Source organism: Parasteatoda tepidariorum, chromosome 5 (genome assembly GCF_982258835.1).
Source record: "Parasteatoda tepidariorum strain Cologne lab strain chromosome 5, Ptep-v5.0, whole genome shotgun sequence".
NCBI lineage: Eukaryota > Metazoa > Arthropoda > Arachnida > Araneae > Theridiidae > Parasteatoda > Parasteatoda tepidariorum.
The window spans coordinates 118,710,307-118,738,188 of NC_141759.1; the positions used below are offsets into that span (position 1 = coordinate 118,710,307).

Here is a 27,882-nt window from a genome sequence, read left to right on the forward strand (position 1 = left end):
TGCATTTGTTTCAAAATGGTTGCTATGCATTCAAAACTATATATTATAATGAAAAATTATATTAGTAAGTTAGAGCTTCTAAAATATTGTTATAATATTGTTTTAATATTTATTTAATTTTGATTAAACATTTATAAAGTATTTTTTAATCATAAATGAAAGTTCTTACAGTGTGTTTGAATAAAAATCAAAAAAATCTGATTTTAAAAAAAAAAAAATAAAAAAAATCACGAACCCTGAAATTAACCCAAATTTGCGTTTAATGGAAAGGAAAAATTTGAAAACCTCCTACTGTTAGCCTGAAGGAGAGAGGACTCGAACATATGATCCGCCTATCATTGAGGATATTTTAATTGAACACAGTGGACGTTGCAAGAATTCGTATCGACCAACCATCGTTGGAATTTGAACTCGGGGCTCCTCATTTGAGGGTGAGTGCTCTATCTTCTGAGCTGCCACGGCTCTGGTATTTATCATTTAGCTTATTAGCTATAACGAATAAAAAATTATCAAATCTTAAAGAATGTGCAATAACCTACTTTCGTGTATTTCTCTGTTAAATTTCTCCGCTAATAACACATTTAAAAATAGGAGACAAGAATTTTGAAATACTCCTTTCGGAAGTTTGAAATATATTGCTCCGTTATGTGTTCTCAAAAATGTGAAACTGCGGACTGAATTTTGATAAAAAACTGGTTTCTAATTGGTCCAAGATTTCAGATATCTCCCCTCTATTGATAATTTAAATTTTCAGTAAATAAACATGTGATTTAACAAGGTATTAGAGAAACCCTTGTCAAAGAAAATAAGTTTTTAATGTTTTGAAAATATATTAAAATGCAAACGGGCAAAAAACTTTTCCATAAAAAGCCTTAGCTGTGGTCATGGAGAGGGGAATTATAGAGGCCTCTTAAGGCTCTAACTCTCTCTTTTAATACACACGTACTTGAGTTCTGTTAGGGCTCTCTCAAATTCAGCTTAGTTAAGGCTTTCTTCAAATGAGCTCTCGGACTGGGGCTCAACCCACCTGAGCTGGAACTTGGGCTCTACCCAGTTTGTGTCGGTACGGGACTGGGTCACTACCCGGTTGTGCAGGTTCGGGGTTGGGCCTCTACATGGCTGTGTAGGATCGGGATTGGGCTTTCTCAAATTCAGGTTAGTTAAGGCTTTCTTTAACTGAGATCTGGGATTGGGACTCTACCCTCCCGAGCTGGAACTGAAGCTCTCTACCCTCCCGAGCTGGAACTGAAGCTCTCTACCCTCCCGAGCTAGAACTGAAGCTCTCTACCCTCCCCAGCTGGAACTGAAGCTCTCTACCCTCCCCAGCTGGAACTGAAGCTCTCTACCCTCCCCAGCTTGAACTGAAGCTCTCTACCCTCCCCAGCTTGAACTGAAGCTCTCTACCCTCCCCAGCTTGAACTGAAGCTCTCTACCCTCCCCAGCTTGAACTGAAGCTCTCTACCCTCCCCAGCTTGAACTGAAGCTCTCTACCCTCCCCAGCTTGAACTGAAGCTCTCTACCCTCCCCAGCTTGAACTGAAGCTCTCTACCCTCCTCAGCTGGAACCGGGGCTCAACCGTGCCGGGGCCGGGCCTCTACCCAGTCTGTGTCGGTACGGGATTGGGCCTCTACCTGGCTGTGGCGGGTGGGGATTATGCCTCTACCTGGGGGTGGGGATTGTGCCTCTACCTGGCTGTGGGGGGTGGGGATTATGCCTCTAACTGGCTGTGGGGGTGGGGATTGTGCCTCTACCTGGCTGTGGGGGGTGGGGATTATGCCTCTACCTGGCTGTGGGGGGTGGGGATTGTGCCTCTACCTGGCTGTGGGGGGTGGGGATTATGCCTCTAACTGGCTGTGGGGGTGGGGATTGTGCCTCTACCTGGCTGTGGGGGGTGGGGATTATGCCTCTACCTGGCTGTGGGGGGTGGGGATTGTGCCTCTACCTGGCTGTGGGGGGTGGGGATTATGCCTCTACCTGGCTGTGGGCGGGTGGGGATTATGCCTCTACCTGGCTGTGGGGGTGGGGATTGTGCCTCCACCTGGCTGTGGCGGGACTGGGACTTTTTTTAAAAGCATGATTTTTCTTGTTGAAAATATGAAAATTGCTTAAGAAAATTGCTAAAAAGCTTAACGAAAATAGAAAACATTTACGACTTTTGCGCCGTTTTTTAACCTTTTTATTCGAAAAGTCTTATCTAAATTTCTGAAAAAACCTCTTAAATGTCCGTTGGCGTTACCATTAAGTTCTAATTTTTGTTCAGGAATTAGTGAAACGAAAATGAAATATTTGATAATGTTCTTTTTATAACAAAGTATTATAAAGATTTATTTTTCAATGCTGACCCCTCGACGTGCAAGATATTTAATCAACGATCCCTCTATTATATACCCCGCCCATCCTTGGTTTCACCATGACTTTAAAAATGAGCTGAACTTATTGAATTGTCATCCTACTTATGCCATTGCACATTAATTGCGTTTGGCATGCGAGGCCTTTTGGGTAGGATAGCTCAATTGGAATTTTAGAATATACTATTTCCAAACCAAAACGAAAGGGGGTTGTACCGAGGGTGAAGAAAATCCCTCTCCCTGGGTGCAAATTTAATAATTTTCAGTCTTTCCCTCAATTGTTGAGTAATTTGATTGCGCAAACATTGGAAGAGACTAAAGTGTTTTTGAAGGAAAAATTATAGTCCATGCGGTTGATTATGGTTATGATTACAGAGCAGGCGAGTATAATTAGTGGGGTAGGCAGCATTAGTTTGCGAGAGATGTCCTTCCATATTAGGGCTATATCCTCTGAATGGTTGAAAAGCGTGTGGCATCAAATATTATGCGTGAGTTCTGGCGAAATGCGCATGCGCCCGTGAAAAGATGTCAAACTTACGTAAGTGAAAATAAGAGTTTTTAAAAATCCTTAAGTTAAAAGCTCTAACGTAGTGGAATATCTTTTTAACTTGGACCACAAAATCAAAACAAGCATTTATAATTGACGTAGACTCTATTTCATTAAAGCTATTTCTTACAATTCCAGATGCTTTGCTCTACCCAAAATTGCGGATCTATGAGCAGAAAAATTCGGTAGATCAGGGTTGAAGAATGCAGCTTAATTTTATTATTATTAATATTCAAAAAATCTTTTAACTTCTATTGAGAATTTAACTAAGTTATATATTTAAAATAAATAAAATTTAAATAAATTAAATTCATACTTAGGGAACAGAGCACTCACCTTTCAAAGAAACAACCCAGATTAAAATCCCAGCGATGGTTAGTCTATACAAATTCTGCTTGCAAAAACAGTGGTGACAAAAAATTTCTGCTGTGGCAAAATGGATCACAAGTTAGGATCCTCATGCTGTTTGACTAGCCGTCATAGGCTGTCATGATTTTCCTCTCGATATGATGCGATTTAGTTTCTTTGAAATAATCCTCTAGGAAGACTATACTTTACTCCATTGTTAGATCAAAGCGTTCCTTTAATCTCTGGGCTGAATTCAAAATTAAAAGGCAGTAGGGCTTAACATTGATGGCTGAAAGCCCTAAAAAAGGACAGACTGTTCAACACTGGTTATAAAACAATTAAATAAGATGAAACTCGCTAGATACTGTTGTATGTAATATTTTGTCTGAAAACCATATTTCTTACTATACATAAAAATCTATTAACTGTGTTGAAGTTTTCCTTTGCTGTCCGTGCATTTTTATTGGTCAGAAAATTGCGTGGCCGGATCCAGTTTTTTCTTATTTATTTCCATGTTATTTTGGTTTTCAGACTGCCTAAAATTTATAAAAGTCATAAAGATAATGTTTTTCTATAAATATTTTTGTAACCCTAATTTAAAGTTATTTTTCCTGTACTGCTCATAATACAATTTTAATTAAAGAGTTTAAAACTAATAATTTTTTTTTTTTTTTTTTTTAAAATTATTATTAAAATATAATTCTGCTCTACATTTTAAGATAGTTATTTAGAAAGGTGGTCTAATCTTATTAACCGTTTTACAATCATTATTTTTGTACAAATAACATAATATACTGTTATAAATTACAGCTAGACCTGCTAAATGATTTAGAAAAACGATGAACGTCATTCACAATGAGAAGCAAGCAAAAATAGCTTTTAATATTTCTGCCCGTTTGGTGAGCGAAAATATAAAATTAGGGCTGTGAACTCATATTTGTTTGAACAATATGTTTTAAAAGAAATGATTGCTTAGAAAAATTACTTTTGTTCACCAACAGATCTAAATATTTATATTACTTATCTATATATAAATGAATGTTTCTGTGTGTGTGTCCTTTATAGACTTTAAAGCCATCTGACCGAAAACTATGAAACTTGGCACACAGTTCAAAGCACTAGGAAGGTCACTATTGACATTATAACATTCGACGACTAATCGTTCTAGCGGGGTGAGCAGAAAACGAAATGGAATTTTCTGATTGGTTAAGCGTTAGTCATTGTCTTAAATATAACTGTAGACGATTCAATTCGTCACATATTTTAAAGAAAACGTTCGTTATTATTTCTATCTTATAGTTCTATTTGTTCAAAAAATAATAGTTAATTACACGTATTTAAATACTCACTTTTAAATTCACTATGTCAGATGGATTCAATGTTCGACATTACGTGGTATCACGCGTGGGCTATGTTGCCAAATTTATAGTTTTAAAGTTTTCTGGTACTTGTTGACTTGTTCTTTTCTATTTATTAAATTTCTTTTGAAACATGTTTCTAAAAAATTTGTTTGTTTAAAATCAGCCTCAATAGAAAAAATACTTAGGTATTTAAAGGCAAAATTAATGGGAATGTGGCACTGTGGTACTAATTCGTTCAGTAGAAACATAAAAAGTCACCATATTTTTGACACCTTATTACTGATATAATTGAAGTAAAAGAAATAAGCCATGTACTAGAAAGCAAAAGTAATGGAATTTTTTTTTTCTTTTAAAGAAACCTCAGAAATCATCACACTATCATTGATTACAACGATGCTTAAATAATGTTGGTAAAATTTTAATTAATATAAAAAAATCTTATGTACTAAACAGCGAAATTAATGGATTAGAGATAGTTATTTTGGGAAGTCATAGAAAGTTACCGTATTATTATTGACACTAATGCTATATTGATATTATGTATTAATTTTTTTTTAAAAAAAAGCTATGTGCTAAAAAGCAAAGTTAAGGGAGAAAAGGTAAACTGGAAATTCATTTAGGAGAACTGTAGAATATCGCCATTCTAAGCTTAATTATTGTGTACTACAGACTACTTGGTAATTGGTGCAGTTTTGAGAAGAATTTCCATAGTTTCAGAAAATATTTTTTCCAGTGGTAGCAAAGACAATGCATTAGTATTTTAATGAATTAACAATAAAAGAACTTTTCCACCACAACTTATATTTTAATAGTAAATAAAAGGGCTGATATAGAAATGGCCATGCTCCAAAGTCCTTTTCAAATTTTAACAACAGTTCTATTTTTAAAAAAAAAAAAAAAAATTCAGATTTAGTTGGTTGCCACTGATGAATGTATTTTTCACTAAATTCAAATGTTGAAGGATTATGTAAGAAGTACCTAATATACTAATATAAGTATAAAATATTATATTGATAGATATATAGTTATTATTAAAACAGCGCCAATACTAAGCAATTTTAATAGCGATACTTTTAAAATAACTGTTTTACGGCCCCTCGAAAGGGATATGTTCATGAGAATATTACTTGCTCTTATTAAATTTTAACTATTATGAGTTGACTGCGAGCAATAGTATCATGCCAAGTGATGCTAAAAACATTTTATAGTTATTCGAATGGGAAGAACTAAAAAAAACAAACTTAAAGCCACCGAAAAGGGCAACAAATATTAAATAAAAAAAATTAATTATTTCTAGCCATATTAGTTGAAAAACGTAGTGGAAGAATCAGGTAAGTGACTTTTTTAGAACGAAAAAAAAGATGTATCTGAACTATTTCCTTACCAATTTCTTAAAAGGCGGACTAATAATTTTTTGCTTCATTTTATTTACCACTGACTAACTTGATATATCAAGTTAATATGGGTTAATTATGCTAAGATTAAACTGATGGCAAAAACAGTTACATTAAACAAACCCATATTGATGCAACCACTTTTTGCTATTTTCTCTGAGTCACTAATAGCCCTAAAACTTTCTTACTCAGTTTTTCGGCTAATCTCTTTAATTATATCGGTATTGGATTTTCAGTTTTGAACTGGATTTCGCAGTGTTTCTCAGTACTGATTTATTGATTCTTTTTTTTTTAATCATCCCGAACCAAGAACGGGTATTCAGCTAGTAGATAATAAAAATTTGGACGAGGGAAGTAGAGGCAGAAGCTTAAGCAAACATGCCCTGGCCATATTATTAGATGCCCTATAAGATTCTTTGTAAAAATATAATTATCTGGTGATACTATACAGCTGTTTTGTTTTTACTCGGTTTACATTTATTTACTTTCGTGAATCAATTGGTTAACATTTCAATTTAATACGTTAAAAATAAATACAAATAGGAAGTATATGAAAATTCTCCTGAATAAAAACCCATTGCAGTACATTTGGAGTAGAAAAGTACATTTGGAATTTGCTTACGATTTTGCTAGTCAATTGCAATTTTTGTTACAATGCTTGCAAAATCTTAATGAATCACTTAAACAAGAAAATCCAATCATCAGCTGAACGATGCAATGTCACTTTCGTGGCTGCCGTAACAAAAATGTTAATTTTAGAGACAGAGGTTATATCACTCCTTGGAATAAATTTTTGTTGAATGATAGTAGTATCAATAATGAGGAAAAAAATCCATAACCAAAATAGAAACGCTACTGTATGAAATTCTAAATATGGAGGATTCAGTTTTCTCACATTAATTTTCATATGGGTTTGATTGTCAGCGGATGTGTAATAGTAGTAGGATATATAAGGTCTTGTGCCCTAAAATATCGCTATAGTACTTAATTTTTGTAACAGGCATTTACTGATAATTGAAGGCGCTTATTGAAAATGAGTAAATAAAAACTGAAATTTGAGTGATATTTCAAGTAAAAATAGGAGGTCATAATAAAGTTGTTATTATGTATTCTTTGTTTAGATGGTTAATAAGTAGTACATGGTTGTCTCTGTTTTAAAAATAACTTTGAGTTACGCAATGTCGAATGAAAAATACTAATTGTGAGGATCGAGTTAAATGTACATTTTTCTTTGCAGTGGGAAAAATCATTCGCTAATACTTTCGCCAAATTTATGATTTTATCGCATTTGGCGAGATGGCGAATGCTTAGCGGGGGCCCTGCTTATGGAAATGTACACCATACATTTATGGTAAGCTTATTGGCCATATTTTTATTCATGCAAGGAAAGGGTATGTTATTCATATAATTTCAAGGAGCAGAAATAAAAAATAATGCGTAATGGAAAGAAACATTAAATGTCAAGTTTTTATCAATTACATGTTCAGAAAACTACAGATTTTTAAAAAAAATAGATTAGCAAATAAAAAGAGCTGAAATTTTGTAAATATAATTCTTGATCAACAAATTTAGCTAATTCAGGGAAATTATTTAAAGTTTATATTCTTTTCATAGAAAGTGCTTCAGAATCATTTTAAATGTGTTCGAATTCATCTTTGTATTGCATTTTTTTTTCCAGTCGACAGTAGTTTGCTGAGCGTTCTGCCAAAATTGCCCAATGTTACGTACGTCACAGTACGCAACGAAACAACAAAAAACTCAATTTTAACCTGTATTATTAAAGATTTACTTAAAATGAAAAAGTAAAACAATGTTTCTGTAAGAGTTACTATTAAAAAAATTTCCTAAATTTATCGTAGTTATTGACAGCTAAGAATGCGAAAATTGTTTTTACAAATTGCTGTATTTCATGCAGTGAATTCGACGTTCATAAATTCCATATGTACCATAATTTCTGTGCTTTTTATGCATATTATTTTCCTTAATAATTGAAATCGAACATAATAAATATCTCTCTGGTCAATCATTCAAAGTTTCAGTATTTTTTATTTGATCAAGATAGGTTATTTTATAGCATATGGGTGTTCAATTTTCTTGAATTCCTACTATTAATGCATTGTTTTATTTCGGTAAAATGTAATACTGTCTTTATACACATCCTCTTTCAATTTAATTGTTAATTTATTTCTAAATTAAAAAAATATTTTTTTGAGTGATGATTTTGTTTTGTGTGGTCCATTTAAGTCGAATGTTGTGTTTTATATTTTTTAAATATCACCTTTTCTTTCTCCTTTTTTAATTTCTTTTCCGTGCTTGTAAATCTAACATTTTATCATTCTTGTGATCTTATAATTTATTGTATCCCAAACTACATATGCAATCGGGTCAGAAGGTTTGTGAATCAACTTTTTTTGGCTGTGTTGTGAACTTTCTTTTTATTCATTATCTATCTGTCACGCACGTTCAATACCTATCTTTTAGATTTATTCATTCGTTTCATATCCAGAAATCAAACATTTAAATTTTTCAAATTTCTGAAAATTTAAAAAACAGTTTTTTTTGTTGATTCTTTTAGCACTTTTCTTTCTGTTTGTGATATATCTTTTGAAAAGAACCTAAAATACATTGAGTATTTATGAATTAAAATCCCTTGTATGAAGTTTTTTGTTTGTTTTCAAAGTCTTTTAATTTACCCGAAAAATTCACCCTAACTTCTTAGTATACTACTAACTGAGCAGTTATTCTAACTACTTCTTATAACTTCTCAGATATTCATAATCTATATTTTGCATTTAATTTAGTAGTTAAATGAATTTGATTTTATCACATATTTAATAAACTTGGCAAATCTACCGATTTTCAGTGTTTTCTTTTTTGAAAAAGTTGCTTCAAGAAATTCGTTCAATTCCTTGAACAACTTTTTAAAACAACTTTTTTTCCCCCTAAATTTAAAAATTTATGTAATTGCTTATAAGAAAAATCCCATCTTTCCTGCAACATACGGGGCAGCTATTTAAAGTAATTTCAACAAAATTTCCTTAACAAAAATTTGTTTAATTTCACTTAAGCATAATGAAACAGCTTGTATAGTCGATTAACCATATCAAAATGAAATTTAATGGATTAAAGTTGAAATCGCACATTCTAAATCTTTTAGAATATCAATATTTGACAAACTGCTCAACCACTTTGAATTTTTAACAGTTGGAAATAACACATTTTTCTATTCATTCAATTCCTACTATTAGTTTACACTCTCCCTATATCTTGTATGCTCGACTCCAATGTTACTTAGCCTCACATCGACTGCAGTTGAAGCAATGCCTGTAAGCATGGGTGCAAGTTTGAAAAAAGGCCAAGACTGAAATTTTTTTAACTGAAATACCTAACATACACAATACCCCCTCGACATATGCAAACTGTCTAAGATAGCTTTACCATAATACATCAAGTTTAAATACTGTACAAAAAATATTTATTCATCTGTCTTTTGATAAAATAACAACAGGACATAAAAAAGTAGACCAATAACGTAGACCTAAAGAATATTTTTATGGACAGAAAAAAAAAAATCCGATTTCCGTCTTCGAGTCAGTCTTGTTTCCGTCTTACTTCCGTCCGCGGACATTTTCGAAAGACGGAAATCCGTCCTGGGGACGGAAGACTTGCACCCATGCCTGTAAGTTACAGTGCTGGTAGCTCCCGGAGTTACTGCTCGGCTTGTACGTTGCAGTGCTGTATCTTCGATGGTGGAGGTGGTTTATGCTCGGCTCTAACGTTAATTAAAATATTAAGGAAAGAACTATTCGGCAGAATTTATTAAAACTTAATATAATACTTTAGAGATCCTTGCAAATATGTTACTGTACTAATAGTTTGAGTAATGTAAGATAAACTTTTTGTTGATATTAAAATAATGATTTTTCGATAAAATTAGATTCAGTATCATTAAAAAAAACTAAAGTATTAATTTCTGCTTTTGTAAAATATATCATAACTTTTTTTTTAATTACCGTTACATTCCGGTAAACATCATATAAAAGGTAATACCTCAATCAAAAGAATTTTTCACTTCAACATTTACATAATCTTACAGTTATGTAAATGTGGAACATACACTGTCCCAATTTGAGGATTATTTTGTAACTGCTTTTTGCTATAGCTTAAAAATATTGAATGAAATTGAATAAAAGATTCAAAGCAATTTTAAATTAATTACAAGATAATGATTTTAAAATTGAACAAAAAAAAATCGTTAAAAATTGAGCGAGATGTGAGCGTATTAAGTATTTATTTTCATATTGCCCATGCGCAGAAAAAAACAATAAAGAAAACTTTTTTTTCTTCAAAATTTTGTCGGAAATTGTAGTTAGCAACTCGTGAAAGAAAAACTGATTTGAAAATTTTCAAAAAATTATACTGCAAAATTAGGAAAAATTATTTTTGTCAGCGCAGGTGGGAAAGAACTACTTTAAAAATGTATGTTTTCCTCAATTTTAATGGAGTTTTTTTGTTGTCTATTTTTAACGTGCTTGTTGTTAATGAAAAATTGCTCCTAAAACTTTTATTTTATTGAATATATTTGATGTTTTAGGAAAAAAATCGTATAACAAAAGTTTTTATGATTTATTTATTTTATAAAAATTTCCGTATTTTCATAATATGCGAGCTAAGCTTACGAAATTTTATGCAACTATTACAAAAAAATAACACCGTCCTTTGAGTTAATAAATTTTTTGTTATAATTAAATAATTAATATACAATTTTATTATTGCAAGTGAAAAATGGTATGGAATGAAAAGCGAACACTTTTAAAATGTATTAAAAAGTTTGCTTTTAAATATTTTTATGCTACATTGCGTCAATCTTTAATAAGTTTGTTTTTTTAAAATGGTACTTTAAGACTACCTATGTGTAGTTTCTCTACATTGTCAAGAATTCAAAAAAAAAAAAAAAAAAATTTGTGGATCTCGTAATTATGAAACATCCAATTTACAATTAAATTGCTAATAAATTAATATTAAAAAATGAGTGACGAAAAGAATGCTGTTCTTCGTCTTGTTCAGTTCCTAGCATGTGGCTGCAGGCTGCATTAAATCACACTAATTTACTAATTATGCTGTAAATAATCAATAAATTTTAATAATAAACACACTAAAAAAATTTCTAAAGAAATTCTATATTTAATTTACTTTATGTTTTATAAAGTGCTGAGAGCAAAAGGGATTAAAAATGTTACAAAATAAATCTACAATATTGATATTTTAATTACATTAAAAAAATATTTAAAAATAATAGCGTGGAAAAGAAAGCTATTTAAATATCCCGAATTTTATTCTTGTTTTGTAAAATCATAACATTTTGTAAATAATAGATATTAACGAAAACAATAAATTAATTTTTAAACGAATTATGATAAATAAGTTTTTAAAAATCACGCGGAAAGGAAAGCATTCTTTAAAAATCCCGAATTTTATTCTTTTGTTCAATTCATTTGTAGCAAGTTGTAGCAATTCTAATCACTTTAATCGCGATTTTTCAACTTTCTTGCTTCAAATAATGACTGCTTATCTATAGTTGTAGAAAACTTAATTCATCTCTTGTGCGATTTTCATTTCATAAACTCGTGCTTTACTTCATGTCTAAAGTGAATATGAATAAATGTAAATATGAAAAAAAATGAATAAATAAGATTAGATGTTACTAGTTATAAATGCTAACATATACATCGAAATTCTAATAATGCTGCCTGTAGAAAAATAAAACCCTGGATAATAAAACAGCTTCCAATTTGAGCTGTTAGAGTGATGTAAGATTATCGTTTTTCATCATTAACAAGTAAAATGTCTTCTCATCAATTATTATTTTTTATTGAATCAACGTGTTTTGTATTTCTAAGTTTAAATTTTTTTTTCAAGTATTGCTGATTTATCCTCAAACATATAAGGGCATATAAGCCCTATCCTTCAAACATATAAATCCTATGTTAATCTTTCATTATGCAATGATTAACATATTAACAAAATGTTCCTCTCTAGAAATATAAAACTTGCACATTTTATGAACAAAATGATAGTAATTTTTTATGAAGAAAAAAAAATCGACTTTTAATGTTAAAAAAAAATCGTTAGAGACAAGCTATCTCGGGGGTTGTAGAGCGGATCGATCTGAAGTGGTGTCCACTATTACATTAGAAAATCATATGAAGCCAATTTTAAAGGTTCAGAGACTCTCACTGTTCAAGTTGACCCTTAATATCATGTGTCGGAAAACCGAGAATAAAAAGTAACTTAGAGCAGTATTACTCGAAAATGATTTCAGCTAGCTTTACAACAATGTGAAAGCAAAGACGTTATTTTGAATTGCTCTGTTTGTTTTCTTTTAGTTTTGTTCGTCTATGTGCTTTACATTTAAATGTTATTAATTAAAATATCTTTTTTCATTTATAAAATCGAGTAGAGTTTCTTATGAAAGATTTAGGTGCTTGTAATTTATATAAATTCTCTATAAGAACACAGTCTAATCCCTGATATCGGAAAGAAGACACTCATCCAAATAAAGGTAAGGTCTTTTATTTACCTTTTCTAATGGTGAAAATTACCTTCTCGTGAAGTTGGAACATCATGCATTCAAAGTTGATGCTTTCCGACAATAAGGTGTCCCATAGTGGACTGGTTTTACAGAGTTCCGAGTAGAACACCGAAGTCAAGCATCACTGGCTGCGGGTAGGGTGACCACCTTGATCACTCTGCTTAGAGACCGAGAATGCGTCGTATCAGTCCTCGTTAAGCTGTTCTACCGTAAAGTTCTCGACTTAGGGTGCAGGTCGTCTGGTTACCGAAGGGGAGGTGCCATTCCCTCTGCAGAAAATCAAAATTGTGAAGGCATGTCTTGCTGATCATCCTCAGAGATGTTTCCCAGATCCGTCACCAATAGCCCATAAATTAACTACAACAACACCAATAAAATTTCCCCTATTAAAGCAACATTAAATTTAATATAGGCTACGATTGAACAAGCTAATAAATGTTTAGATGTGTATTAGACACATGTTTTAACTAAAACTCCATTAGTATGATTTTCGTTCTTAAAGGATACCCTTCTGAGTAGATGAAGCAGGTAATGTCTTTGAGATACAAATTTCTTCATCCATCTCTCTCTTTCAGACATACTGTATCCATTATTTTACTCGTCTCTTGGTCAGATGGAAGAATCCCCACACTCAAGGCAACAAATAAATGTCCATCTACACTGGTCATCTTTATTTAACAAACTTTTCTTCTTGATTGGCACATCATAGTTTTATAAATTCTCTTTTTTTCTTTTCTTGTGAAAGTAAACTGTTTTTAAATTGCAAAGCGTGCATCTTTTTTCCCTACCAGAACGCGTAACAAAGCGCAGTTGAGCGAAAAACGGTGGCACTGGGGAGAGAATCACGTCAATTTTACTCTGCAGGTAAAGGGTTAATTTGAATCTTCGTTCTAATTCACTTGATTCTAATCAGTTACTCAAATCATGTTATTTAGATAAACTATTCGAATCAAGAGATTCAGATCAACGGATCAATGATTCAAATTATGCGATTCGGATCAAGGGTTCAGACTATGCGATTTGGAACAATGATTCAAATTATGCGATTTGGAACAATGATCCAAATTATGCAATTAAGATCAGTGATTCGAATTATGCAATTAAGATCAGTGATTCGAATTATGCAATTAAGATCAGTGATTCGAATTATGCAATTAAGATCAGTGATTCGAATTATGCAATTAAGATCAGTGATTCGAATTATGCAATTAAGATCAGTGATTCGAATCATTATTTGGATCATTGATTCGAAATTAGTTACTCAAATAACTGATTCTTATAAGTGATTTGGATCACTATTCAAATCAAGTGACTCAAATTAGTGATTTGAATCACATGATTCAGATCACTGATTCAACTCATGTGATTTGAATCGCTTTTCGAATAAAATGATTCAGATAAATTATTCGAATCGTCATTTTCTTCAATAATTCGAATTAATTTATTCAAATCATTGTTTCAAATCAAATGATCTGATTATCAGATTCTTATGAAGTGATTCACATCACTATTCAAATTATGTGATTCGGATCAAATGCATCAAATAAATTTTAAATTTCAAAAAAATCGAAAATAAGTTTGCTTAACTACCACTATTTTTCTTTTATCAAATGTGTTAGAAAAAAATTTATTATTCTTTCTCATTAATGAACTATACGAAAATTATAATAAGTAAATAATTAAACTTATTATAGCTTTCATATAATTACATTGCATACGTTGTTAATTGCTATAGATACTTTAAACTATGGTAAATTTGAAGTAACTCCAAAAGAAATGTTTTCTTCAATTGGATAATCTTACTTCCTTAGTAATGAATGCGTTAGGTTTTACAAGAAATGTTTAACTTATGGCATATCATAGTGAAACAAAACAAACTGAAATTTAAAAAACAATTATCCATTATAATTTTAATTTATTTCGATAGAAACAACTGTTGATTCAAATCAGTACCAAATTCTACTGTCCAACACATGAATCAATCGTAATGCAAAGAATTTATAAGTTTTAAAATATTATATTTAAAGGGACTAGCTTAATATTATTTTTTTAATATCTGAAGTAAAGACAAATAAAAAAATTATAGAAACACAGTTTTGAACTTAAACGATATAACAACTTTTAATCTGTCCTGTTATCCATGCGAAGAGCACTTGATTACGTATTTATACGGATCAACTTAAAAAATTTCTATTTGCTATGCACGGTAACAGCTTCCGAACTCAATAAAATAAACTGTCTAATATTTTTACTCAAGAATGTCACTAAGATTGAATCCCGTAGGATATTTCTTGTTTGTGACTCGAAGATGTATAAATACTGGAACAATTTTGAGTAAAATTTAATGTTAATTCAGTTGTGCGAATAGAGAATTATTTCGAATTAGTATTCTTCATCAAATTTAAAATTTCTTTACAAAGTTCGTCAACAGATAGCTCTCCTAACTGATTTGAAAGACCAGTTATAGGAACATAAAAAGAGATATGAATTTAAGGCTGCTATGTTCTGCTTAGGGAAACAAAAAAATATTTTTATATTAAATTTTGAAATTTGTTAGAAAGTTCATCAATAAACAGCTAAGCTAGCAAAGAAAACTTAAGAACAATGTTTTCTGTTGCATATCAGAAAATTCTAAATAAAATATTTGTACAAGCGTTGTGTTAATTTTTTTCTCAGACTACCCAGCATTTTTGCTGCATGTGATATTTGTTTCGTAGTGTTAATTTTGATCTCGCGGACTTAGCTGCGTTGTTGTCGCGTGGAAATGATGGCCGCGTAGCGTAGAAATGATGGTGACTTAGAAAAAATAAATTGCTACACATAGATTGATGAATTTTGCTTAAATTTTTATGTGGTTTATTTTCTTTTGAGCTGAATAGAACGCTGCAAAACCTTAATTTTTTTTCTAATTCTGTTCGTCATTAAAAGGTTCTTTGAATTGCCGGTAAATTTTTAGGCGTCCTTTGCCCCATATATGTAACTCACGGTGTCATATGTATTACGGTGAATTAGTTTACAGTGTCACATAAATATTGCTGTTGTGTTTCTAATTTATACGTACCTGTTTTTGTGTGCATAGATGACGGTTGACATGGTCGGTAACAACTCTCCCCGCATTGGTGACCTTCGGGCGCGATGTGAACACGCCTACCTTGGCAGAAACGCCCACTACGATTTGATCACTCCTACTTCGATGGATGGTTCACACTGAACAGTTAACTTGCTATTTGTGACTGCGACATTAACCACATCCTCGTGCTGTTGCTACTCAGTTTCGATCATGCGCATATCAGCACTCAAAAGTACGGTGATCTTAATACAGCTCTCCCGACTTCTCACAAACCAGCAATGAATCACAGGTATAATACTGGTGGGGGAGTACTGTAGTGTATCTACCACTACAAAAATATAATTCCAATTCATTAGTATGCAAGACATGTTAACTCGATTCTATGATGGGGTACCTTTTCATAGATGAATTGTCGATATCTACTCTCCCCACATCCTCATAGACATTTCTTAGATACTCATGAACACCAGCTGTGTCCTCGTTTACCCATTAGTTTTTGAGTTCAACATAGTTTTGAAGACATTGTAAAGGAGATAATGAAAGACGAACCGAACTCAATCTTATTCTTACGTGGACCTAAATATGATCACATTCATAAATTCCTTTTACACTTTTTTTTTTAAAATTGGGTATTTATACTTCAAGAAGACCTCCCATATCCACGCTCATGACCTATGATGTCAGCGCCAGCTAATCTTTATCAGAAAAATGGCGTATTAAAGTCGAGCTAAGTTTCTCTACATGAGTTAGAATGTTAATTAACGATCAGTTAATTAAATGTAGGGCCGTATCACACATCAAATTCGTTGAAAAATCATTCTTTCTCGCCTACTTCTTTTACTTAACTTAGATCTATTACTTGTTTATGTATTTTATTGTAACTGTAATATATGCAACTGTAAATATATTTTTGTTTTGTGTACCTGGCAACTTTGATGCATAATTTGTTTGTTTATATTGCACATGGCCAGGTGCCTGTCTTTGTGTAACGCCTCTTTGTAAATATATAGCGAAAGAATTGAAATATTTAAGAAAGAATTTAGAATGTGCCATTGAAGAAAATTGATAGTTGACGGGCTTGACTTACTGGAAATATAATGAAAAGAGCAGTTGCTAACGTAAACAAATGGCGCAATTCAGTAACCAAGCAGGGTCGAGCACACTACATCACTTGCAGGTATCCCCTTTTTATTTTTAATTGTTATTGTAAGTTCCTGCTTCTACTATCACTTTTAACGGGGCTACATTTTCACTTAGTAACTTTCATCAACTAATTCTACTAGTGAGTTTTTACTCAGCTTTAGTTTTGTACTTTCTTTCTGTTTTGTTTGTTTTTCATTTACATTTCTACCATCCTATACCTACATTACTATTTGCCACTAAATTTTAAAATGTTTTATTACCCATTAGCAAAATGGGTGTTATGGGTTTGATGGCGTGAGGACCTTATTTGCACGTCATCACACTTCTCAACTGTGTTCAAGAGCAATAGTAAACAGTGCGCATGTGTCGTCATTGCATGCGGTGCCATGGAGACGACTGCTGTTTGATAATTTACTTTAGAATTCTTTTATTTTTTTTCACTTTTAACTTTGCATTAAGTGGATGAGTTTAGTTTTGAGATATGGGGCCAGAGAAATCCCATAAATGCTTCTTGAGTTGTGAATAAAAGAGAATGTTCTCATTTGGGATGTATTTATGAGGAATGTTTTATATTCATAGTCACTCGAAATTCAATAAATGTGCAAGTATCAGTACATAGCAACTTTTGTGTGACTTAATTTTGTAATTCATTTTGTGAGAATGTAATTTTGCAATTCATTTCCTGAGAATGTAATTTTGTAATTCCTTTTGCGAGAATGTAATTTTGTAATTCCTTTTGTGAGAACGTAATTTTGTAATTCATTTGAATGTAATTTTGTCATTCTTTTTGTGTAAATGTAATTTTGTCATTCTTTTTGTGTAAATGTAATTTTGTCATTCTTTTTGCATAATTGTAATTTTGTCATTCTTTTTGCGTAATTGTAATTTTGTCATTCTTTTTGTGTATATGTAATTTTGTCATTCTTTTTGTGTAAATGTAATTTTGTCATTCTTTTTGTGCAAATGTAATTTTGTCATTCTTTTTGTGTAAATGTAATTTTGTCATTCTTTTTGTGTAAATGTAATTTTGTCATTCTTTTGTGTAAATGTAATTTTGTCATTCTTTTTGTGTAAATGTAATTTTGTCATTCTTTTTGTGTAAATGTAATTCTGTCATTCTTTTTGTGTCAATGTAATTTTGTCATTCTTTTTGTGTAATTGGGTATAATATAAAAAAAACACAACTACTTCCACTTAGTAGGAATAACATTCACCATGACGCGATGCTAAATTCTATGCCGCTATCCACATAAATGCCACTATCCACATAAATCAATTATTAATCAAAAATCGAATTTCAATTACTTTTCTTTATAATGCAATAAAATCTGGCGAGCAGCTATTTAAATGATCAAACACTTCGTTTGTTTATTTGTGGCTTGAAGTTTGGCTCGCAGAAAATGCCGTTCATGGGTTAAATTTAGTAGGAATAACACAACCTGTGACGTAGGCTATAGTATACCCAATTGTAATTTTGTCATTCTTTTTGTGTAAATGTAATTTTGTCTTTTTTTTGTGTAAATGTAATTTTGTCATTCTTTTTGTGTAAATGTAATTTTGTCATTCTCTTTGTGTAAATGTAATTTTGTCATTCTTTTTGTGTAAATGTAATTTTGTCATACTTTTTGTGTAAATGTAGAAGAGAGAAAACCCAAGCACTAGTGTAGAGCTTATTGCTTCAGCAAATTTTGGCTGTTTGAATTGGCAGCCAAGTGTGTTGCCAATTGGTGAAAATCATTAAAGCCTGAAGGAGAAACAGAAAGAGTTGTTGGCAATTTCACCAATAATGAAACCCGTTGACCATGCTAATGAGAGAAGCCTTGCTTTGTTAGAGGCGATGTTTTACAGCCAGAGTAAAGAGATCAACAGTCTGAAAAAATGTTTCAGATTTGTTAAGTAATGTGTTAAGTAAACCCGTTGACCATGCTAATGAGAGAAGCCTTGCTTTGTTAGAGGCGATGTTTTACAGCCAGAGTAAAGAGATCAACAGTCTGAAAAAATGTTTCAGATTTGTTAAGTTCCTGGCCTCTACTTTTCACGGAGAAAGGATTCTTTCTGCATTTTAAATTGTTGACTGGGGTTAATATTCCAGAGCTCTTTGAAAAAGGCTTCAGAAACAAAAATTCCTAGAATCATTAACTTTTTTTAAATCTTTGCCTAAGAAAAAAAAAAAAACAGTATACAAGACATATTGAAGAAATTTGAAAATGATGATGAAACTTGCAATGAACTGTTCTTAGTCATATCTCTGCTTTTGGAGTACGTTAATTGAAAAAGGGAAGCAATTTATATTTCAGTTGACATAAGTATTTATCATATATTTTTCTATAATTTTTTTGTACATATTGGGCAAATCTCTTAATTTCAGACATCTTCCTATAGTCAACCACAATAAGATAAAATATTTGCAGTTATTGACTTACCTTTTTTTTATTTCCAAAGACAATACAAAAAGGAACAACAGTAAGGCTAAAGATGTACCAAAAAAAAAATACTAGAAATTTTAGATCACAAACGCTGACCGACGTCATTGCCTCATTAAAAGTAATCTTTTTCGCAATACAATGACTCCTCAAAATCGATATGAAGTGGTGAGTTCGATTCACTGGCCTTAGCGAATCAAGCAAATACAGATTATAAAGAGAGCAGTTTGGATGTTCTCCTAGACAGTCATTACTACCATAAGGCAGAATTTAGCAACAGTTGCGCAACATGAGTTGGGAATGGACAAAAAACTGTCAATTCTCTGCAACATAATTTGTTTAATATACAGCTTTACAGAATGGAAAGGTATTTCCTTCCTCCCAAAGTAATGAGCTTGTTCGTTCTCATAAATTCTACAGTTGCCAGGTATCCACTGGTGTGCAACCCGCTTCTTTTTTAGGACCAATCTTTGCAAGTAATCTCGACATTGAAGGATTTCGTTCGATGAAGAAGCGCTATTTGAACTAATGACCTGGATTGCTGCTTGAAAATCAGAGAATAGAACCACTTTCGAAAATTTATCTTCAAAAACCAAAAACTGCTTTAGCGCAATGCGAATGGCTTCCACCTCTCCGTCAAAGACTGTTCTGTATTTCTCTACGGGAGCATCAAAAGGAAAATAGGTTCCATAAACTCTTGCTGTCATAATTGTTAGAGAAGGAGCCATTTGTATACACAAGTAGTCACTCAGAATCCGGAGGTGTCATGTAAATTGTTTCAAGGGCATAACATCTCAGCACAGCTGGAGAAGTATTCTTTCTTGTGCAAAGTGTCTCTAAGATATGAACTTGATTCGATCTCTACAATCTTCAGAGGATTTGCTGGCTTTGTTATTTCCTGAATATCATCAGATAACTCATATTCTTTCCGGATAATATTAACAAATTGAAAAAAAGCTGGATTTTCAAATTTCTGATGAAATTTGTGTAATTCATCCAATAAGGATCACCTATTCTAATCAGCTTCTCATATAAAAGCAATGTTTTTTCTTCAACAGTAGCTGTAATAGATTTATGGTTTGTCAAATTGTTGCCGTTCTAAATAGTATTATTATAACTGATTTATCACTTTCCCATAAAGATACATCTAGTCGTTTTGAAACAGTTACCTAATTTAAAAAATGGCTTCAGACTGCATCTACATGTGACTTCCAGAAATTACACTTTCAGCTTTTTAATATCTTATAAATTTGATTATTTTAACACTGAGTGTAGGTTAAATATAGAATTTATAAACTAGAGAATAAATAAAATTTATGAAACATGACCAAAATTATAAAATTCTATGTTTAATTAAATTTAACTTCCTTGCAAGATAATGACATTTTTTGTTAAATTAATCTATTAATTATTATGTCTGAGTTCTAAGAATTCTACATTTTCGATGGTAACACATTTAAGTAAGAACACATTTTAAAAGTTATTGTATTTTTTGTATAAAAAATGAAAATTTGAAATTTCATCAAATCCATACTGTTATCAAAATTCTTCATTTAAAATATAGCCATTTGTTATTTTAAGAGCTCCTTACCTGCCATAAAGATCGGAAATCTGGGCATAATGCCTAGTACTCCATGTCCGATTTCTTCTGGTAATTATAATAAAATTTTAACTTGTAGTACATTTATTTAAAAAAATATATATATACTGAAATAAGTTTTGAAAAATTAAGTTAATCATTTAAAATTTGAGCAATCTTATTCTTAATGAAACTGAATTTTTAATTATATCTCAAATATTATAACATGCTTGTTGATAAGTGTGTTTAACTGTGATGAAATAATTATATAAATCAGTTAAAGTTATCTGATCTGCATTTTCCTTAGTTTTAAAATGAAAGAGCTTCATAAAATTCATAACAGCCTAGCTGTTTCTTAACGAAAGCAAAATTTATGTAGTTTGTCAAGAAAATATGTTGATTAAATTTCATGATTGGAGGTTCTTAATTAGTTTTATTGAACTGCTTATTTTTTTAAATCAATGATTAATAAGACTAGCTTAAAATATTAGGGTACCATATAGTAGCACCAATACAGTTTCAATGGTTGACACCACATTGACATATATAGCTATAGAGTATTATCAGAAAGAGTATGCAAATAAAGTCTTAATTACATATAATAATCATGCAGAAAAGTCAGCTAACATCAAAGCATCAGTATTATTGTAATTGTCGGGCTTATTCTCTTTACCTCTACTTACAGTGAAGGTATTTCTTACTAATATAAAAGGATATAATTTGCATCTATGTTAGAGGCTCATTAGTTTTCGCAGAAACACAATGCCAACATAGTTTTATTGCAAATAATACACGAGGCGCATCCAGAAAGTAAGTTTCCCTAATTTATAAAAAAAAAGAACTCGCATTTTCAGGAACATATTTATTGGCAAAAAGTATAGCAATTTTTCAACATATCCACCACAAGAATTGAGACACCTGCTGTATCGTGGAATCAACTTTTGTATCTCTCTGTCGTAGAACTCTGCTGCCTGTGAATGAAACCAGCAAGTGACAGGCGTCTTCAGCTTTTCATCATTGCCGAAATGCTCACAGGATTACAGGAATTTCTTGAGGTGCAAGAAAATGTAAAAATCGCTGGAAGCAATATCAGAGCTGTAGGTTGGATGATCAAACAACTCCCAGCCAAATTCCGTCAAAACAGCTGCTGAGTCTCGTGCCGTATGTGGGCAAGCATTGTCATGGAGGAGCGCAACACCTGCAGTAAGCATTCCACGACTCTTGTTTTGAATGGCACGTCACAATTTCCGGAGTGTTTCACAGTAACGGTAGACGTCTGTCACACGCTGGTTCCATTCACAGGTGGCAGGATTCTACGACAGAGGGATACAAAAGTTGATCCCACGATACGACGAGTATCTCAATTGTAGTGGCGTCTATGTTGAAAAATAGCTGAAACATTGCTGTACTTGTTGCCAAAAAATATGTTCCTGAAAATGCGAGTTCTTTTTTTTTTAAAATTCGGGAAACTTACTTTCTGGATGCGCCTTGTAGTTGTAACAGTTTAAAATAAAACTTGATGACATTTGTAATTAAACTAAGTGTAACTATAAGTTTTAGTTTACACCCAACCCCAAAAAAAATCAAACTCGCCGCCGCGACATATCCCCCCCCCCCCAGAGAGTGGAGCGCAAAGGCGCCCGACTCGGCCAAGCCTTCATGTGGCATTTATTAAAAACTCAAACATTTAAAAGTATGTCGGATGGCAACACCACTATAAAAAAGCTTTTAATGGATAGTAAAAGTTGAACTTGTGCGGTTACAGAAGTGACGGCATTAATTAAAAAATTTTATATTTAGGTTAAGCAATTGGTTCAAATTAAAAGCAGAATGCTTAATATAAATGCAATCTTTTCACCATCACTCAGCAATAAATAAGTGGACTATGTATTATTATACGAGCTTATTACAATTATTTTCTAAAATATATATTTCATTTTTAGCTTTAAAGTAATCATTTTTGATAATATAATTGCATTATTAATTTCTGCTCAACTTTCAGGTGATGATTTTTTTGCGAACTCCTACATGGTTGCAGTCGACAATAAGGTCAAATGAAGAAATTCAAAGTGGCAAAAATGTTTGCTGCATACTACATTTTAAGCATTGAGTACGCTGAGATGGCTTGTAGAACCCTGGAGTTTATTCAAAGGTAAAAAATAAAATATATTCATTTTTCTCTTTTTATAAAGGATAGTGTTATTCGTAGAAATACACGGGTATATTTTCCTCAACGTAAATATTTTTAAATTATTATTTTATTTACTTTGAGTAACTTTTTTATTTATTGAAAGCATAGTAGTAGTGGATAAAACATTATATACTGAAGGAAATTTAAATAAAAATTATTTTAGTTTGTCTAAAGACTGAAATTGCCAAATTTTGTAGGGGTAAAAAAATTTCCAAAACACATACTATCAAGCAAATAATAAAAATTTCTGACTTTTTTATTAATAATTTTAAATCTCAACTTAATTAACAAAATGAATATTCATTTATTGTGCAGGTGTTTCCTAAAGGTGAACCCCGATAAAGGATCGAAGGCTTTAATGGATAGTAAAGAACGTAGAGAAAAAAAAGAACCGTAAATCCAAAAGTTTTATTGTTAAAAAAGCTAATGGACTTTGAATGGTGTCAATAGTGATTTTATACTGTATTTATTTGTATTTTTATTTTAACCTTCTTTATTCTTTTCTTATTTCCTTGCCATTCTATTTTTAATACTAATTTCGAAAGTATCAGCTATACAGGAATCAGTAAAAGGGTTTATAAGTTATAAGCATTTATAGTTTGCTAAAATGATTGGTAGCATTTGTAAATTGATTGTTAGTATAAAGCAGCATAAAATTACAACAAACCGGGGAAAAAAGGAATAATTTATGTAATGAAATCAGTAAAAAGAAAGAATAAAAAGAAAGGTGTACTTATATCATTTGACAAATTTTATAAATTCCTGTACCTACTTTAAAAATACATGCAAATTAGTGATTTTTATTGTTACCTTTCTTAAGTAGTGTAAAATGGTAAGAGCGAAATAAAGCAATAATGAAATGAAATCATTTTTTTCTTTTAATTTTATTCTTCCCTTTATGTTTTACGGAAGAAGTAAATTAAAAAAAAAGAAAGTTTGAGCTTTATTAATCATTCTTACATTGAAATAGAAACAAATCTGTCTTTAATCAATGTGAGATAAACCTCTTTTCTTTTCTTTTTTTAATTGAAATGTACCTAATAATTAATAAGTTTCTGTTAAAAGATTTTGAACAGACTAATCTGATCTTCAAAGGAAGAGGTGAAAGTCAAAATTTATTATCAAATGTTGAAAAAATATTCAACTGTTATTGATTAAAATTTAAGAGAGTGAGCTGCCCGATATCATATCTCAGCATTACACAAATCCACTGATCAAAAAACTGCAAAATAGTTCCATTTACTTTAAAAGTAGGGCACTAATTTGTATGAAATCATGTTTAAATGACAGATTATTTTATCCTGAATTAAATAAAATTATTGTTCTGAGATAAATATAAGATGATTCATTAGTCTTTAATGTGTGAATCGAAATAGCAGTAAAGAAACTATTTAGGTAAAAATATAAATGTGTACAACTTTTAAACGATTTTATTGATATTTTTGGTTTTCTTCAAAACTCTTAAATGATTTATTTTATAAATTATGTATTATCATTTAGTTAACTTTACATTGTGTGTAATTATATATGTATATATGTCATAATTAGTTTTTAATGTGTGAATCAAAATAGTGGTAAACAAATTATTTAGGTAAAAATATAAGTGTGCATAACTTTTAAACGATTTCATTGGCATTTGTGAAAATTTATGGTTTTCGTAAAAACTCATATGATTTATTTTATCAATTGTGTTTCATCATTCAGTTTACTTTGCATTATGTGCATTATACATGTATATGTATCTTTTTTTTTAAACAATGCCTAGCAACTTCAGTTATTTCATATAATTTTGTAAACAATTATACATGACATAATAAACTTGTTCTTTGCAAACATGTGGTATTTTGTTGTTTAAAAAAATAAATAAAAAAAAAAACAGATTGTAACGTCAATAATTCCACATAGTTTAAAAATAAAAACTTAATCAAATTTATACTATGGAAAAAAATTTTACTTCACTGATTAAATATTTTTCTGCGAATAGTTTAAAACTATAAGACATACATAATAAACTTGTTTTCATATTGTTAAAAAGAATGGTTCAAGTGATTTGCTTCACTGATTAAATGCATTCATATAAATATTTCAAAACATACAGATAAAACTTGTTCATTTTAGAAAAACTTGTTTTCATATTGGCTACGGATTTTCTTGTTTACTTTTGCGGAAAAATTTGTCCCTGAAACACCGTTGTGACTGCAGATTTTCTTTTTAAATTTTACGGGAAAAACTTGTTCTGTTGTGGTCAAAAGCTGTTGAAGGTACGGACTTCTTTCATAATTTTTACGTCGAAAACTTGTTTTTGTTTGGGTAAATACCGTTGTGACTATGGATTTACTTTGTAACTTTTACGGAAAAAACTTGTACGCATTTGGTAAAAAGCCGTTGAAGTTACGGATTTACTTTTCCACACTGTTTTAATTTTACTGTTTTCCACAACTAACCCAACTGCCGGTTTAAAACCGTCAATTTTAAAGAATATTTTTTACAGTGTACATGTCACCGAAAAGGAAAAAACACGCATCTTTTCTGGATAATCTTTCTCCATTGAAGAGTTCGTTTGCGTCATTTTAAAGTTATGAATCACATGCATACTATGATTTGAGTGAGTGCCAGCTATCATTAATAATGCCACACATTCTGACATGCTAATCTCATAAAACTAATATATGTACAAATTGTAACTATATACAAAATAACATAATGTATGATAATTTTTTAAGTCCATACACAAATAAACTCAACTTTTATACCATCATAGAAGTAAAAATTATAACTAACGTAATATGGAACTTCGTTTAGCATATCTCAGCCAAAAAATTTTATTTTGTTATATTTTCTGGTAATTCTAATTTTTGTTTCTAATTTTGTCTGTCACTAGAAATTTTGGTAAATAATTCTGCTGTTACTATTAACATTTATGATCGCTAATTTTTAAATTTCATGACTTGTATCATGAGTTCATTATTTCTAAATCCAGAATTTTCTCGACATTTTTTTTATACTTCCATCATCTATTTTCTAAAGCTACATTTTTCGTCTACATTAATCATCTAGATTATAATTTTTTTTTACTGGTTCAGGCGCAAAATTTTTCAACCCCGACAATGAGATATTTAATTTTACATCTCGGCATTTATTGTCCTAACTATCATGCCCCCAACATCGAGTTTTTTCTATATCTTTTTAAGTAAGTGTTTCAAATTCGCAAATTTTTCTTCATATACCGACTACTTTTTTGATCCATCATCATTTTTGTTAACGTTTTTTTTATTTTTTTGTTCTTCTCATTTTTTAGACCCTCATATTTTAGTTACCGTATTTTTTCGTTGTAAATCTAGAGACTAAAAACTTTTTTTTTATACTTTTAGAGACTAGAGCACTTAAAGTTTGACCTTATATTTCTACTTATCTTTTGCCATCCAGCAAATCTTGTATCCATAAAATCGAACTCCCGAAGCACATGAAACGATTAGTTATTGCATTGAGGAGGGGAGATTCTTCAAACAGAAAATGAAAGTGTGTCAACCGGGTGTGACCAATTCGAAGACAGGTAAGTTTTACGTCTGCAAGCGCAGCACTGACAAATGGAACAAATTGGATTTTATGATCTTTTCTTTGTTATTCAGAGACTACGCTTTATTTGTCATTTTCCTTAGTATCTTCTTTAACCATCATTTTGCGTTTTATAACTCTACCTGCATCTTGATGTTTAATTCGTTTTTTGTTTTCTACTTTATATATAATGTCACTAGATGCTGGTATGCCATTTTCTCTCTGATTGGCTTATGTAGTTTACCTCCGCTTGTTTTTCCGTTTTCTTTTTCATCATGCTATCTACCAATGCTTCACTTTTAGCAAGCAAGTATGTACCTCTACATTATTTCCATATCATCCAGATAATACTTTAGGTTTTCTAAATTATACAGCAACCTGGTTTCCTATTTCTTAAACTAGTTTCATTACTAGGCGTTAATTTTCACTTCGATTTTTTTAAGCAAACTGTCGTCTCAACTGTTTTGGTGGATTTTCAATCGTTTTCTGCTTAACATCAGTTGTCACTCTGCAGCTATCAATTTTTCGAACAGACTATTTCTTGCATGGTACAGTTTTGTTTCCAAAACATTTAAAACTCCTCTCATCCTTGCGAAATCTATCTGTTTCAAGGTTCTTGTAATTTCAGACCATGCTTTAAGAACTTCATTTTTTGGAATACTGAACTTCTTCTCCTCACATAGATCTGCATGCTTTAACAATTTATCAAAATTTGATAAAATAGTAGCAATAGTGTAAGTTACAGAATAAGAGAATAAATTAAGATTTATCTTGTGCTGATTCTATCATTAAAATCTAAGGTAAATAGTAATTTTCTTTTAGCTTTATATCATGTATAGGTACACTGGTAAATTTTTTACGGCTTATCAGTTTGAAGGTTTAGATTATAAGACTAACATAAATAAATTCGGTAATTATCAAGACAAATCTATTAAATTCCTACTTAATAAAAATGAACGAATTAACCCAAAACACAACCAGTTACTCAACACATCGTAATTTAGTTTTTACAAACTTTGTTTATATTTCTGTAAAAACCCAAATACTTGAAACAAAAAGAGACAGTTATTATAAGAGCCAAATTTATTTTATACCCGAACCTAATAAGAACATTTTACATAAAAGTTTTCTGTACTAAAAAAAGCTTTAATTTATTCCTTGCTGAAATTCAAAAAGCAAATAGTTTAAGTAAATTCTAAAACTTTTACTATTCTACTACATAATGTTGAAGATATTTTATCACAAAAATTCCGTGAACCCTTTTTTTTTGTATATTTATATCTTTTTTCATAGTTAATTTCTTGAGATTTTATGACTGATTTAACTTGCTT

General features: G+C 31.1%; 1 long non-coding RNA gene across 8 annotated transcripts in view; it reads left to right on the top strand.

Annotated features, from left to right (window-relative positions):
- The window catches only part of LOC147810095 (uncharacterized), a 37,444-nt gene extending 10,120 nt beyond the window's left edge, over positions 1 to 27,324 (top strand). For 3 of the 8 annotated variants that reach the window (XR_015434190.1, XR_015434193.1, XR_015434191.1), the window contains 2 exons: positions 22,808 to 22,957; positions 23,312 to 24,829. This is a non-coding gene — a long non-coding RNA (uncharacterized LOC147810095). Of the gene's footprint in view, positions 1 to 12,130; positions 13,358 to 18,442; positions 20,758 to 22,807; positions 22,958 to 23,311; positions 24,830 to 26,367 lie in introns of those variants that run through there. The other 5 variants (XR_015434192.1, XR_015434194.1, XR_015434195.1 and 2 more) reach the window with 4 other exon arrangements.
- Positions 27,325 to 27,882: the final 558 nt, after the last annotated feature.